The 16,754-nt window shown below is 44.3% G+C and overlaps 1 long non-coding RNA gene across 2 annotated transcripts in view; it reads right to left on the bottom strand.

The window, feature by feature from the left end:
- LOC119238776 (uncharacterized) overlaps nucleotides 1-16,754 on the bottom strand; it is a 174,511-nt gene that overhangs the window by 53,180 nt on the left and 104,577 nt on the right. For both annotated transcript variants that reach the window (XR_008549326.1, XR_005123658.2), the window contains 2 exons: nucleotides 15,647-15,726; nucleotides 13,694-13,791 (listed from right to left, as the gene is read on the bottom strand). This is a non-coding gene — a long non-coding RNA (uncharacterized LOC119238776). The remainder of the gene's footprint in view (nucleotides 1-13,693; nucleotides 13,792-15,646; nucleotides 15,727-16,754) is intronic.

Here is a 16,754-nt window from a genome sequence, read left to right as displayed (position 1 = left end):
TGCTCTGGTCCCCCTGAGTCAGGACCCCCTCTGTGTGTAGTACTGCTGCTGAGAAAAGGAGACCCAACATACAATGGATTAACATGATGGAAGATTATTTTTGGCCTCAACTACCAGTCCAGGGCCATTCTAGATAGGGACTCAAGGGTGGCAAATGTGAGGGCCTCCTTCTCCATGCAGGCAGCCAGACACTGGGCTGATGGCAGCAATCCTATCTTTAAAATGGTTTCCAAAGTCACATGGTGAGGATCACCATGAGTTAACCAGGAGAAAGTGTATGGAAGGGGCTCTGGCCTGGAAAGTTCTTCTATCTATCACTTCTCATTTATTAGAACCATGTTGCAGGGCCATGCTAGCTATATGCCCAGGAAGAAGAAGCAGCAGGTTGGGAGAACAACTCACCTCTGCTAAGACCGACTTCAGCCCATCAGCCTTTCTGGCAGTTGAGGCTCATGGGTCACCCTGGCTAGGATGCCAGGCCACATAACTAGGGTTCCTGAAAGTCCTCTGACTGGGAATGGGAGTGGTCTGGGATTTGAATAAGTGCCATTTTTAACTCCGATGAATTCAGTGAAAGGGTGCAAATCAGTGAGCCAAGGCAGACATGGCACCGCCAGCCCCACCGTCACTAATCACAATCATTAACTATGTGCCCTGCAGGAGGAGTGAATCTGCCGTTGCACCACCAAGGGAGAAGAGCAGTGAAGACCAGTGAGGATCAGCTAGGGAGCTGATCAGGACCTCAGGAGGTGGTCTCAGCCCCATGGCTCTGACAGTTCCCAGGAAATGCGTGTGCGTGTGCATGTGCGTGTGTGTGTGTAGACAGCCACACAAAATAATCACAGCAGTGCTGAGAGATAGTAATATATTACTGTCCCTACTTTAGATGAGAAAACTGGGGCTCAGAGAAACTGTGACTTATCTTGGTGTAAACTAAGCCAGGGCTTAGAAACAGGTCTGACCTCTGTCCTATCTGGTTCATTCCTCCTCTTTCATCTGTTATTCAGTCAATTCAAATGTCACATCCCCAAAAAGCCCACTGCTCCTGCCTCAGAGTGCCCATTGTCCTCTGGTCTTTGTGAAGTCAGCCTGTGATAGGATTTTGTCTGTCTCATTCCCCTGTAAGCCTCTTGAGGGCAGAGACCATGCTGAATTTCCCTCTGAGCCTCTCCCTCCTAAAAGCAACTTACATATAAATATCCATTCAGTGAATGAATACCTTAGTCAGAGAATTCTTGAATTCAGTTAAATGGAAAATCTAAGCCAACCATGAAAGAAAGATCAAAGAACAATTTATAGTAAGCTACCCACGCAGTCCGGTATTTTTTCTTCACACCCTGTTCCCTTCTCTCGTCTCCTGGTTTTCCCAGGCAGGCTTCCATGGGGCTTGGCTTATTCACTCCGGCTAGAGAACTTCCTAATATTTTGTTTATTATTAGTAGTAGTAGCAATAGTACTATTACTATCATGAATTACTGTCATTTAGAGAGCCCCTAAGTGGTAACCCCTTGACGTGCAGGGCCTGTGTGGCCCTTAAACTACAGCAGAGATCTGACCTACTGTATATTTTCAATGTGTATTTTTTGGATAAATGAATATCTCTGTTTGGTGCTAGGCATTAGGCCAGACTCTCCAAATACATTACCTTTGATTTTCAAAACTACCTAGGAGGAACTCATTATAATCATTACTTTACAGATGAGGAAACTGAGGCTCAGTGAGGTTAAGTGATTTGTCCAAAGCCACCAGCCCAGATATGAATTAAGGACTTCAAGTCTAGGGTGCGCCATCTTGTAATCAAAAAACATTACTTCCTGGCCTCTTTGCCTATTGCATCTCTCCCCTCACTTTTCTTTACCTATTCACTCACTTTTAACTTCTACTTGGATAATGCCGCATAGGGATGAACAGAGCAACAGATGAATAGTTTTTGCCCTAATGGAGCACATGGCCCAGTGGTCAGGACAATTATTAAACAAGCGAATGTCTAATTAAATAGTCACTAACAAAAATGCGAAGTGCCATGAGGGGGATAAGGAGAATGACATGGGGGACTCTCAGCTCCAGTGGTCAGAGAAGGCCTCTCTGAAGCTTGGACTTGAAGATAAAGAGTCAGACCAGAGAGATGAGGATACTGTAGAAGAGGAAACTATGTGGGGGTAGGTTCTGAGGCGGGAGGGAGGTAGGAACCGAGAGGCATGGAGAAAGCCAGTGTGTACTTTGCAGAGAGGCTGTGAATGTAGGTGAGCCATAGGCAGTGGGCAGATGGCAGGGTCACTGGGTGAGGAGCCCAGATTTTATTCTGAGTGCAGTGGTAGACCAGTTGCAATTGGCTAGAGACCAGCATGGAATGAGGAAGCAGGCAAGGAGAAGAGGTGACTTGAACCAGGAAGAGGCAGTGAGGTGGAGAGTAAGGGACAGATTGGCAGTGGAATTAACGGGGCTCAGCAGTGGAGCCTTTCTTTACAGAAGACTCGAGATTCCCACACGCTGCTGGGGTTGAGCCTAATCTAATCCATTTAAACAGGGAGGCCATGTTTTAGGTTTTTCAAGAACTTCTGGTGGAGAGGCTCAAGTTTATCCCATCAAGTCAAAGCAGCTAAGTCTTTGTCTTGAGTCTACTCATCTATGACCAATCAGTATTTGAGTGGTTCTGCTATGAAGTGTTACTGAGTGAAGGCATGACTCTGAGATGGGTAAGGCCACCATGTCCCATGACAAGAAAAGACAAGTTGGTGGGCCAGACCCCACAGAGCTAGTTGGCTTAGGATGAGCTGGATCAAGATGAAGCATTGGAAGAAGGTATTTTTTTCCCCCTGACTGAGGCAAGGGGTCCAGATGTCCAAGTAGCTTGGCCATGTATCAGAAAGCAAGCTGTGCCACGATGTGGAGTTAGGTAGAGCAGGGACAGATAGTTCAGCCTAGGGTGAATGACGGAATGTGGTGCAGATGGTACTGACTAGAATCTAAGGAAAGAGGAAGGGTTCCAGGATTCATTTCACAACTTGAGAAAGACTGAAGGTTACTCTCCCCTCTGCCTTCTTTCCCAGAAATTCTCCAGTGGATTCCCCAAATGCCAGATATATTTATGGAAGGACTTGTTTGGAAAGCCTCCATTTATTTTCTGGGGTAAGCCAATTAACTGGATTTGCCTGGTTGCTGGGTAAGGTTGGCTTTCTGTGGCTTGGTAGTCAACTTGGGTTCCAGTTCAATGAAAATACTGGGAGCCCTTTAATCGAAGTCTGCCTTCAACCTTCCTCTGCTCCTCACCACCATGCTGCACTCTGACTGGCTACACCCACCATCCCAGCTCTAGGGGTTCTCCCTGCTAAGTTCCTTCCCAACCCAGCCCTGCCCCACCATCCCACCAGAGGAAGGTCTGGATACCCACCACACCATTCTGAATCCTCCAAGGTCCAGATGGCAGGTCCCACCACCCACACCCTCTCTCCTGAGGAAGCCAGGCCCTTTGAGCAAACCAGCAATGGGCCACATATTTCCCTCTCCTTTTAAAAATAAGCACTCTTGTGGCCCAAGTTGGCCCTCACCCTGACTAGATGAGTCCCTTCCAAAAACCTATGTCAGAGCATCCTTTGTAACACTTGGGGAAGAGAGAAGGTGGGAAAAAAGCCTCTATTTATCCGGATGTTTGACATCCAGAGAAGGAATATTATTGTTTTTCCAGTCAAATACTGGGGTTCCACTGAAAAATATTTTCAATCTGCCAGGCTCTAGTCCAGTGTCTTTGTGAACCTTGCCAACACATGCAGGCCCAGGCTGCCACATTACTGCCAAGTGCTGTGAATATGGCGTAACTGGTCTTGGCCATGGAGGCCACAGAGGCTACTGCGACACCCTCCTCTCCTATCAGGGAGTAGTTGGGCAATTCTCTCCCTCTCTCTGCCACCACAAGCCCAGCATCCTGGAGGCTGCCTGGGTAGGGATAAAACAATGCCAAGGAAGGGCCGTGACCTAGAAGTCACAAAGTGATGTGGCTGAAATCTCCCTCCCATTAGGCAGTATCCCCCCCAGATGAGGGGGAAGCCTGCCTGGATGGGGGCCGCAGAACTCAGTCTCTCTCTCTCCATTAAAAGCATGGGCTTGTGTGGGACTTTACTTTTTTTTTTTAACAGTCAAAATGCAGTATGTAGCCATTAAAACAAATACGTACAAACAAAAGGAGAAAATGAAAATCACCCAATTTCCATTTCCCAGAGAGAATAGCTATTATTATCTGATCAAGATAATAATAATTATTGTTATTTTTATAAAAAAAATGCTAGCAATTGGTATCCTTGATTAAGCAGTAAGTGAATATAGTTACATTGTATTTGATGTCATTCAAGCACTAGTTTTATGCATAATGTATATTGTTTAAAAAGACTAAAATGACATGTTATCGTATATAGTGTTACATAATTTGCTTTCTTCATCTAAGAGTGTGGCATGAATTTCTCTATTTTATTAAATATTCTTGTAAGACATTAATAGCCACATAGCATTTTTTTAAACCGATGCATCATGAGTTTTAGACAATCCTTAAACTGGTTAGTTTAGCTAGTTTCTAATTTTTTACTATTATAAACAACACTATCATGAACATCCATGTAGTCTACTTTTGGGGATACCTGTAATTATTTATCAAGAGTGATAATAGCTACCATATTTCTAGCATGCATTATATTTGATGTGGAAACACAGATCCAGCTTGCCCAAAGTCCACAACTGTACGTGTGAGAGGCAAAATTCATGGCCAGGTTTGTCTGGCTATAAATCCAGATCTCCAAATGGCCATTCCCTGGTTCTATCAGGTTGATGCTTTAGAAGAGCAGGAAGCATGGTAGGACCAGAGAATCCCATAAGTAGCCCACTGATGCGCTTCATTAGCTGTAAAACGAGTTCCCTAGTCAGAAGCAATGCTGCGCGAAATACCATGACAGTAAATAAGATCTTCTCTGAGAGCTTGGATAGCAATGTGGGAAGGAGTATTGTGGGCAGGGAGGACACATAGAATTCCCACCTATTCCAGTGGGAAAAATAAAAGTGCTTCCAAAATGGAAGAGGTCCAATGTCATCAATGTGCCAGCAGGTATCTGGCTGGTCTTGCTAGAGAATGGTGCCATATTGGGAGCTCTGTGTTGGTCTCTGCTACTGTTAAGTAGGTTGGATATCCTCAATGACTAGCCAGATTGGCCTTAGTGTGTGGGAATCCTCATAGCTGTGCCAGTGTAAAACCTTTCTCCATGTTGCCATGGCTGCTTTGGTTATGAGCCTATAAAGAATGGGTCATCTTGTCAACCTGTTTAAGATTAGCCTATGCTGAGATTGCTCCTTGATAGCCATTCACTTGAGATACAAATACCTTTGCCTCTGAGCCCACTTGGAGAGGCTCATGCAAATACCTCTTTGCCTGACCTCCTTATCATTCCATGTCCAGTTTTATTTCTTCCAAGTCCCTGACAAAACCATTAGCCATATCCTTGAATGAACACAGATCCAATCCTCTAGTCATAGTTTGTTCCAGTCAAGAAGGAAATCCAGGTGTCTGTTCCAAGTTCTCATTTTTGGAGGATTTCCCTTTACCACTGCCCTTCAGGGGCATCCCTGAGCAGAGCCATCATGCCAGAAACTTCCACCAGTGGTCTCCACATAGCTCTTATGTCCCTTATCCAAGGATCTCTTTCCACATGTCCTCACAGTGGGGTTCTTAATGAACTCCCTACTGGTAATGATAATGCTTCAGAACTCTTTTATAGCAAGTACTCAAATCCCTCACATTTGTATCTGGGAACACTGGGCTGCTTTCTTAGCTTCATCTTAGTGGTCCCTAGACTCAGACCTCTACTGACCACCTTTACCTAAAAATGAGCAGTTTTTCCTCCAGAGGATGCTCCCCGAGGGTGGCAGGGACAATCTCCTTGTACTGGTTATGTCCAATTTCTAACACCCAGAGTGCTCCGCCCAAAGCTGGAGCTCCCCTCTACATGTCCTTCTTCCTAGAGGACAGCTTGTATATACATCAAGCCTGTGAGTATGAAGGGCCACAGCCAAGACTCCACTAACCTCAAGGTAAAGGGTTGTTTGGGGTAATGGATGGAGAAGTTGTTCAGATACTTCAAATTTTCTTGATTCTAAGCACAAATCCCACCCATCCCTCTCTTTAACAATTCTGACAATAAGGTATGGTTTTATAATCAATGTCTGCATTTACTATAGGTTTCCTTCCCAAAAAAACAAAACAAAGCTATTAAATCAATAAATCAATGGTGTATCTTCCAGTTAATGGTTATCTTTCATTAAGCTATTAGAGGCATTAGATTAAGATATTACAGAAGATGATAACCAAAGCCATGGGAATGAGTGAAATTACCTAAGGAAAAGATGTGGGGAAGGAAGGGAAAAGAACTAAAAAATAAAATAAAAAATTATTAGTATTATAATATTCAACAATCATTGACTGCTTACTGTGTGCTAGGCACTGTTCTAAGAGCTTTGCATATATTAACTACATTAATTCTGATTATAATCTTCTGAGCTAGTCATTGTTATGATCATCAACATCCCAAATTTACAGATAGGGAAATTGAGGCAAGTTGCCCAGAGCACATAGCTAGTCAGTGGTGAAGGTGCAACCTCAAGTCTGGCAGCTCTGGCTCCAGAGCCATCCCTCTTCATTGCCATTCTATGCTGATCTCAGGAGTGAGCACTTAATCAAGCATTTTTCAGGTTGAGTTTAAAAAGCACCAGACTGGGTAGCCAGGATTTATTTATTAGAATTCTTAGTTGCAAGTAACAAAAACTGACTTATATTTTTTAGAAGGAGTGGGATTCATTAAGAGGCTACAGATAGAGGCATCAATTAGCAGCATCTGCTAAACCCATAAGGAGAGACATGACAATATCTCAATCCCTAATCAATCTCAGCACCATGAACGGAGGGATGTCTAGACATGTGTGTGTCCTGGTGTGATGCACCACCTATTCTTGCCAAAATAATGAACCTGAATCTCATGTAACTATGAGTTTCTAGGAAACAGAGGCCAGATGGCATATTAAACAAACAAAACTATGAGACAGCAATCAGTCACGACTAGAAGGTGGAAAATTCTCTAGGAAATATTACCCAAAGTCTTCAGGAAATAAGAGACACAAGACCCCAAAAAAGACAGGAAACTTTTATAGATGGAAAGACATTTAAGATCAAATTAGCCAAGTACACTGGGTAGATATCATTTGGATCTTGCTTTGAACAAACCAACCATAGAAATGCTTTTTTCCAGACAATTAGGGAAATCTGAACAGGGTCTGGATATTAAATGATATTAAAGAATCATCAGTAATGAAACTGGTGGCACAGCAATGACGTAGCTCTATGTATGGCTTTTTAAGCCCATATCTGTTAGAGAGTATTTATGAGTAAATTGATCGGATGGCTAGAAGTTACATAAATTATGTAAAAATAAATAAAATGATGTGGCTAGGCCAACCTTAAGGAGGAACACAATATTCTACTCCTTAAATTTGGGCTGTGCACAGTGACTTCCTCCTGAAGACAATGGCATGGAAAGGGAGAAAAGAGCAACTTTAATGCAGAGAAATACTATCTGTCAGGTGATCAAGGTCAACATCAACAATAAATCCTATAAGTGGCACATACCCTTAATATGGTGTGATGAGGTCTTTTGATTTGTTCCACCCTAGGGGATATAGTAAAAATGAAACCAGAAGCCCTGGGGAACATCGATAAACAACCAACATGGGGTGATGAGGTCCTCAAGATTTCATCTAAGATGATGGACTAGTAGGAGCCTGGAGTCATTTCTTCTTCCATGAACATAGCAGACCAGCATCAGCAAGGCAGCAAGGGCACTTGGAAGAGAACTGAGGACTTGAGAGTTAATCAAGAAGGTGAGAATGATAAATGGAAAGGGTAGGAGTGCCTGAGAAATGGGCCTTTCAGGAATGATACTGGGGACTCAGAGAGATACTCAAACCTACCCTGCCCAGGCTCCAGGGGCTTCCACTGCAGCCAGGCAAGTGTTGCCTTCCTGAAAGAACACTGACTTTTGGGTGGGTAAAGCTGACAAACCTAGGGCTACTGGTGAATACTTTGATGGTTCCAAGAGGCATTCACCCCTTCCCCACCCAGATACCCAGTGCTCTGCACAACTCTCAGCTTACTGCACAGGCACAAGTATATGCTTCCCCAAAAGATCACAGATTTCTGGATGGGCAATGAACTAACAGCATTTGGGATTGCTGGCAGATAGCTTAGTGGTCCCAAGAAGCACTAGTCCCTCCCTGGTGGGTATGGGCTTGGCAGGCATCTAACAAGTAACCTAACTACTCTGCAATCTATAACTTCTCATGGTGACTGTGTGGCTGAAGCCCAAAGCCCCCTGGATACTCTGTTCTTGCCTGAGGTTCAAGGGAATGGCCTGGCTAGCAAAACTTGCTGAAATGAGAACCAGGCCAAAGCTCGAAGGTCAGTTGCGGTGTGGAGCTTTTGGGATAATACTGCCCTGGTCTGCTTTGATAAGATGTTGGTTGAAGATCCCTTTCACTTCAAGCAGCTGCAGCACTTAAGGGAGCTTGTGCTTTTGGCAATCTTCTGTAGCAACCTCCACCATTCCCACATCTCCATCCTTCACCCTGAATTCAACTACATTTTAAAAGGATCATATCTCATGACCAAGAGGGATTTATTCCAGGGATTCAAGGATGGTTCAACACCTACAATTCAATTAGTGTAATTAACCACATTCACATATGATAAAAATCATAGTCACATGAATAGAAGCAGAGAAAACATTTGAAAAATCCAACATTCATTTATGATAAAAACTCTTAATAAAAGGGGAACAGAAGTAGAATTCATCAACATAGTAAAGGCAATATATGACAAAACCACAGCTAACACAATGCTCAGTGGTGAAAAACTAATGCTTTTCCTCTGTGATCAGGTACCAGACAAGAAATACCTACTTCCACCAGCACTATTCAACCTAGTATTGGAAGACCTAGCTAGAACTATTAGGCTAGAGAAAGAAATAAAATAGTACAAATTGGAAGAGAAGGAATGAAACTGTCATTATTTGCAGATGACATGATATAAAACATAGAAAACCCTCAATAAAAAAGTATTAGAAACAATAAATCAGCACAGTAAAATGGCAGGTTACAAAATCAATATTCAAAAGTCTATTTTATTCTGATAAATACAACAAACTAGTAGAGAAAGAAATAAAGAAAACAATCTCATTTAAAGTCACATTAAGAAGAATTAAGTACCCAGGAATTAACAAAGGAAGTGAAAGACCTGCACAATAAAAACTAAGACTTGAAAGAAATTAGACACAAGGAAATAAAAGCCTATTTCAAGCTCATGGATTGGAAGACTTAACATTGTTTGAATGGCCATTTTACAGACAGCAATATACAGTTTTAATGCAATCCCTACCAAAATTCCAATGGCATGCTTCAGGAAATAGAACAATTTGTATGGAACCCTTAATGGATCCCAAATAACCAAAGCAACCCTGACCAAAAAAAACAGAGGTATTATGCTACTAGATTTCAAATTATACTAAAAAGCAATAATAATCAAAAGAGTAAGGCATTAGAATACAGACACACAATGGAATAGAATTGAGAGTACAGAAATAAGTCCACACTTATACAGTTAATTTATAACACAGGAGTTAATAACATATAATAGAGAAAGGAAAGTCTATTCAACAAATGGTGTTGGGAAAATTGGACAACCATATGCAAAAGAATGATATACAAAAATTAATCCAAATGAATCAAAGGCTTGGATATAAGACCAGAGATATGAAAATGCATAGAAGAAGATATAAGCAAATTGGCTTCAGAGAGTCTTTAGGGACTCCAACAGTAAGGGAAACAAGCAAAACTAAACAAGTGGACTACATCAAATTGAAAGGCTCCTGTACAGCAAAGGAAAAGACCATTAAAACAAAGAGAAATGTACATCACACATCCAACAAGGGGCTAATATCCACAATCTACAAAGAATCCAAACAACTCAATAACAAGAAACAACCTAATCACAAAGTGGGCAGAAGATTTATATAGACACTTCTTCAAAGAAGATACACAAATGGCCAATAAGCATATGGAAAAAATTCTCACCATCACTTATAATCAGGGAAATACATATCAAAACCACAATGAGATACCATCTCTCACCTTTGAGAATGGCCCATCTAAAAAAAAAAAAAAAAAAACCCCAAAACAACAAAAGTGTCTTCATACATCATTTGTGGGAATGTAAACTAGTTGCAGCCCCTGTGGAAAACAATGTGGAGCTTTCTCAAACCATTACAAATAGAACTACCTTACGGTCCAGGAATCCCTCTCCTAGATGTCTACTAGAGGAATGCAAAAACACTAATTCAGAAGGATACATGCACTCCCATGGTCATTGCAGCACTATTACATGAGTCAAGCTATGGAAACAACCTAAGTGCTCAACAACAGAGGAGTGGATCAAGGAAATGTAGCTATATATGCAATGGAATACTACTTAGCTATTAAAAAAAAAAACATGAAATCTTGCATTTGTGACAACATGAATGGCAATAGAGGGATTATGCTAAGCAAAATAAATAAGAAAGACAAATATTGGATGAGTTTACTCATGCATTGAATGGAAAGAAAAAAAGCAATGAAACAAGCCAAAATAAATCCCTGAAATCTGCAGAACTGAGGCTACAAAGAGGGAGGGTGGTGGAGTTGGAACAACGAGGGATGAGCCCTCCTTGCTCTACAGTGAGGGATTATGGCTGCTTTGGTAGTGATAACATACATTTGTGTGACCTTGTACCCCCAAAACGTACAGGGTTGTAAACCAGCATCACCTCCATGTGTACAATACTATTTCAAAAGTGGTATGATGAAAATAGCACTTTATCTCTGCGGTCTTCCTCCCCAAGCCCGAACCCTGGTCGACTCATGACAAAGAGAGTAGATAAATTCCTACAGCATGGCATCTAACAGGACACCTAACCACACTGCAAAGCTGCCCAGATCATCAGAAATAAGGAAAATTTGTGAAAGAAAAACAGTGTTTCTGTACTCACAACACTTTTGACACCAAATATGTACATTTTCCACAGCAAGCAATTCTCCAGTGTTCCGTGGATACTGTCTTACAAATTAATTCACTTGTGACACTAACATCCCAGAGATAATGCAGAACCCACAGGTTAAAGGCTCAGTCCTATAAGACCATACCCCCCACCCTCCTACATAGACGCCAATCATAAGTAGTGACTTCTCTCCAGGATGTCCCTGAGCCAGGACACCTGTGAGTGCCGCTTCTACAGATGGACCTGATAACTACCAAGATAATCCCAGAACAGAGGTCTTCAGAATTGGTCACCAATCCCACCCACCCTCATCTTACAGATGGGGCCACTGAGGGTTGGTGGGAATCCTCAGGCTGCTCAAGACCCTTCTAAAAGCCTCAGCACCAGTGCATGGCAGATGCTTGCCTCCCACTCTCTCCAGAGAAGGCAGGGTCTTCATGGAAATCTCCAGGTGAGTCATGAGCCAGGCTTCCCAAAGTGGGACCTGATGGATGGGCCTCTTTGTGCAGTGACCTAGACCTAGGCTGAGGCACTGACCTTGACCTAGGCTGAGAAATGATCAAATTAAAGACCATTTACCCACCTCCCTCCTTGCAGAGGGTGGGCAGAGAATATCAGAGGGGGGATTCCCCACAAGGCACACAGTCAGCAGGATGCAGCACCCCCTCGCTAAGAGGCAAGATCATTTCCACAATCAGATCTCATTCATCTGTTTTCTGGGCACTTCTCAGGAGCCAGGCATGTGTTAGGCTCAGAGGATAGGGCAAAGTCTCCACACACCCCAGCTGTCACAGCTCAGGGGGGTGAGGCCATGACAGCAATGTGTTGGCCCCAGCATGGATCCCATTTCTGTGTTTGGGAGTTAGCCCCCGTGGTGGGTTTTGGTTGAAGGTTGATCTCTGCTTCTACTATAGAAGCTGGAAAGGCCAGTTACCCATCATGTCAATCTCCTTTGAGGCATGTGGCTGAGGTTTAACTGGAAGGGTCAGGTCATGGGTGCTCTGTGCTCAGGGCCTATGGTCAGTCTGAGACTGGCCCTTCTGGCCCAGGGACCCAACTCTGTGGGAGCGTAGGCCCACTAGCATGCATGATACATTCTGTCTCTCCAGGGGGAGGGAGCCTCTGAGAGAGGAGCGGATCCTGAACATAAATCAAATGAGGCGTAAAATTGTTCTGAGCTACGCTTCGTAAAGCTGCTGCAACATGTCATTAAGAGCAGCCCAGAGCTGGGGACACACGGGCGGGTACCTGGTGCATGGGTGGGGTGGCAATTAGCCCAGGAGTGATGACAGGGGCTCATGACTCATCTAGGGGTGCTGCTGACCCACCCTAGCCTTTATTACCCCTAGGTAGGACCGGAGGACAGGGGCAGGGGGGGACATGCTAAGGCCTGCCTGTCCTCACAGTCCCTTCTCCTTAAAGGGCCCTCGTGGTCACTCCCACCTAGTCACAAAGGTGACTGACACCCCAAGAAGAGCATTCAGTAAGCCATGGCTGCCCCAGAATGACCTGTTCCAGGTGTCCAGCTGATCTGCTAGGCCAAGGGCAACAGTTTGCTAACCCCCATGATCAAGCACAGCAGGTAGCCCCCTGAGGTGACTGGGGACCTGTCAGTGGTACCCAGATCTAGTTTCTAGGGTACAGTACTCCTTTTGTTTGCTCTTTTGCCAAGTAAAGACATTTTGAAAAAAACAACTACCTATATTCTGCAATCAGCATTATGTAGTCATTTTAGTAGCAAAAATTAGAAGCATAATCACTTGCCTAAAATTCAGTATCACTCCAACTTTTTCATTTCATCATGAGTTGTGAAAATTCCACTGCCACCAGCAGAGGCAGTGGTTTTTCCAGTGGCCTAAGCTCTTGGATCACCAAGAATCACTTCATTGCAGTGCACAACATTCACTGGTGAGGGTCCCTAAGTAGGAGTCTTCTAGAAAGAATGTGAGTTAAGGCTTATCGCCCTTCTCACCTTTCATACTGCATTTTATCCTTCCCTGAAACTCTAACAAACCTTACTTGGAAAGCCTCCTTCCAAAGAGAACTGTATTCCAGATTTATAGGAATCCACGCCAGTGGTAAGAGGTCTATTGTGAGGCGCTGAGTGCAGCCTGTTCTGCATGACAGTCATGTCAGCAAGGTAAATTCTGTCACCATTATATGGACTTTGCAGGTTGGGTTCCACAAAAATGGCCAAACATGAAGTCTGGGGTGCAAGATGTTTATGAGGGATCAATGTGTTCGAGGAAGAATGAGACAGGAAGACAAGTTCAACGGAAATACAGGTCTCAATCAGTGCCCGTCACACTGTCTCATGGGGCCCCACATGGATGGGCCTTTATGCCTGGCCTGAGGACCCATGTAGGCTGCTCCGAGGAGAGCATGACCTTAGAGGCGGTGGGTCTCTGCCATTGATGGGGTGACAGTGGCCATCAGCCTGGTGACCATACTTCTAGAAGCATCCCACAGAGGGAAGTGAGCAGTCACCCTGTGTCCACCACAAGTTAGTTTTCAAAGAACGTTCACATCTCTGAATTCTTACAGCCACCTTGGGAAGTACACAGAGCAGAGGTACTTACCCCCACTTTACAGGTGGGCAAACTGAGGCCACAGGTCAAGTGAGACAGCGTGGAACAAGTACTCCAGATCAGGTGCTCAGACTCTTCATCTAGTGCCTCTGATCAAGATAATAATAATTATTGTCATTTTTGTGGAAAATGCTAGCAATTGGTATCAGTGATTAAGCATTAAGTGAACAGCTAACACTATGCCATGTATGCATATTAGTTCACTTATGCTTCCCAGCAATCCTATGAGATGAGTACTATATCACTTCCAGTTTGAGTTCAAGTAATCTGAGACTCAGAGAGGTGAAGGCTCCTGGCCCAAGGTTGCACAGCTACTAAAGCAACATCATAGACTTGATCTGTTTTCAGAGTCTGCAGGACCTGTCTTAAAGACCATGGGGATCCCAGCCCTCAGGCTCCCAGGAGCATGTTGAGAGGTGTCAGACTGGGGGTCCACATGGGGCAAGGTGGATAGAAGATCCCCAGAGACAGACATCTTGCATGGAGCAGGGCGGTGTTCTGGAGGCCTGAGCAGTTTCCTGTCCTGGTTGTGTGGCCTGGAATAAGTCACTCCCATGCAGGAGCTCAGGGGAAAATGAGGGTCCAGCCTAAAAGCAGTCTAAAGGCTTGTCCCTAGAATTTCTCACCATCTGGGTTTCTACTTTGGGCTCACATCTAGAGCCACACTGGCTTTTGTAGGCATACTTCTGTATGAGATCATTGGGTGGGTGGCCCCCCTCTGCTCCTGGTTGGTTCCCTGCCCGCACCAGGCTGGCCTGAACTATGGGGAATTTATCTGGCCCTGGATAGCAACAAGTTGGTCTTAGTGTTCTGCCACCTCCCTTCTCCATCACATTTGCCATCTACAAAGGACACTGGGTCTTGCTCTCCTAAGAGTGGATGAGTGCAGAAAACATCACCTCTCCCACTCCCTCCTCCAAGGACTGGGAAGATACAGTGGAGACCCCAGGAGAGCCAATGCTCAGGGGTGAGGAGGAGGGGAGGCTAGGATGGAATACGATGTAGGATGTGTGTGGAGGGGGGTAGTTTCAAGGAGGGTGGTTCCAGGGAAGCCACATTCCTCAGGGAACCTCCTCCAAGAAATTTCATGCTCCAGTGAGAACTCATAAAATCAAAGATGTGCTTCCATATGCAATAATTTACTCAGAACAAGTGATGAAAGTTTCCCTCCCATTAATCACTGGGTGAGAGACTAATTGACTTACAGGCGTGTGGTCTGTGCGGTGCCCTGGAGGGCTCCGTGCGGTGTGAACGTGGCTGTGATACACTTTCCAGCTGGGTGTTCAAGGCCCCTCCCCCCTGGGCTCAATACCCCCACCTGCCTACTCCACTTCTCCACATTGTCCCACTACACAACTTGTCCCAACTTTTTACTTGATCTTAAAGTGCCTGAAGTGTTCTAAAACCAAGAGATTTTTTTCCAGAGGGGATGACCAGACCAGACTGGTTTTGGCTGCTTCAAACCAGTCACAACAGGCTCTAACTGCCTCTAACCCGTCCACATTTTAGCTAATTTTAGTTCTGACCAGATTGGGATGTTAACTGACACTAACATGAACTGACTAGATCACACCAGTTTAGACCTTTTAAAACAGATTCTAGCTAACTCTAACTGGATCAAACCAACACAACGCCATGCTGTTGGAGGGCATCAGGCTCTTTCCAACATGGCTGCTGTTGCTGCTCTGGAACCTCCCATAGACAACTAGCCCCTTCCTTGACTGCCTCTAGGAAGGTGGGGGCCCTGTGGACTGCACCTGAAGGAAAGAGGGTTGGTCATGTGTCTAGTTCTGAGACAGTCAGACAGGGAGAGTGTGATTTTATTACTCGCTCATGTGTATGCACAGGTTCATTTACCCCCACAAGACACAGCTGACCCAGGGATTTGTATCTTGTCCCCATTGGGTTGAGAGGTGGGTTCCAGAACCTCACACCTCCACTTACCAGCTTCATGGCTTTGGTTTCCCCACACTGAGCCTCAGTGTCCTCCTTTGTGAAATGGGGTGGTAATCATGTCTTCATGGCTGCAGTAAGGATTGAGAGAGAAAAGCAAAGTATTAGAACAGTGCTGTGACCGCAGCAAGTACACAATGAGTGGCTGATCCTTTTTCTTTTTCCTTTTTGTTTTTTAAAGATTTATTTATTTATGCATACGAGAATGGGGGTACAGGCCCCCATACCCCCCAGGTATGGGAGGGTGAGAGGATTCACCAGAGACAGAGTGGGGAGCAGAACAGGCAGACTGACTGAAATACACTGCTGAGGGGAGCAGTGGGCGAGACAGGAGAGGTCTGCTGCATCATGTGGGTTTCTCCACGGCCATGCAGGATTGAACCAGCACTGCAGAGGCTGCGGACAGGTTCACAGCACTGCGCTCAACCACCTGCACCACCAGGGGAGGCCCTCCTTTTCCTTAATATTATGACTATTGTTGCTCCTGTGTCATTATCACTGTGTCATCATGCAAACAGGAAATGACCTTGTCTCTTCTGGCTTTCAGCCTCACGTGAACCCTAAACCTGCCTGGAGCTCAATCTCCCAGCTGCCAATCCTAAGGGCCTCCTAGAAGTTTTTTAAAATTAATTTATTGTTATTATTTTTAATTTTATATATTTTTTACATCATTTTTCATTTTGCACAATGTATTCATTTTCATCTTGGTTTTAGTCCCCATACAATTCCCACCCCCCTTGTTTTGATCCTACTCCCTCCTCCCCCCCATAGTATGTCTCTGGTTTATAGTTGCTTGTTGATTTTGATTTTTACTTTATTATAATTAGTCTTTTTCCTCGTCCCTTATTTAGGTTTTCTAGATTCCTGCTATGAGTGAGACCATCCGGTATTTTTCTTTTTCTTTCTGGCTTATTTCGCTGAGCATGATCCCTTCCAGCTCCATCCATGTTGCTGCAAATTGCATGAGTTAATCTTTCTTGATTGCTCAGTAATATTCCATTGCATAAATGTGACAGCGTGCTGCCTAGCCCCACCTGCCAGGTGAACCCCAGGCTCAGTTTTCAAAACTGCTCCTGGGAATTTGTCACTTCTAAATTGC

This window comes from Talpa occidentalis, unplaced genomic scaffold, assembly GCF_014898055.3.
Source record: "Talpa occidentalis isolate TD23 unplaced genomic scaffold, MPIMG_talOcc4v2.1 talOcc4.11, whole genome shotgun sequence".
NCBI classification, from domain to species: Eukaryota; Metazoa; Chordata; class Mammalia; order Eulipotyphla; family Talpidae; genus Talpa; species Talpa occidentalis.
This window is presented reverse-complemented; position numbering and strand designations above follow the sequence as displayed.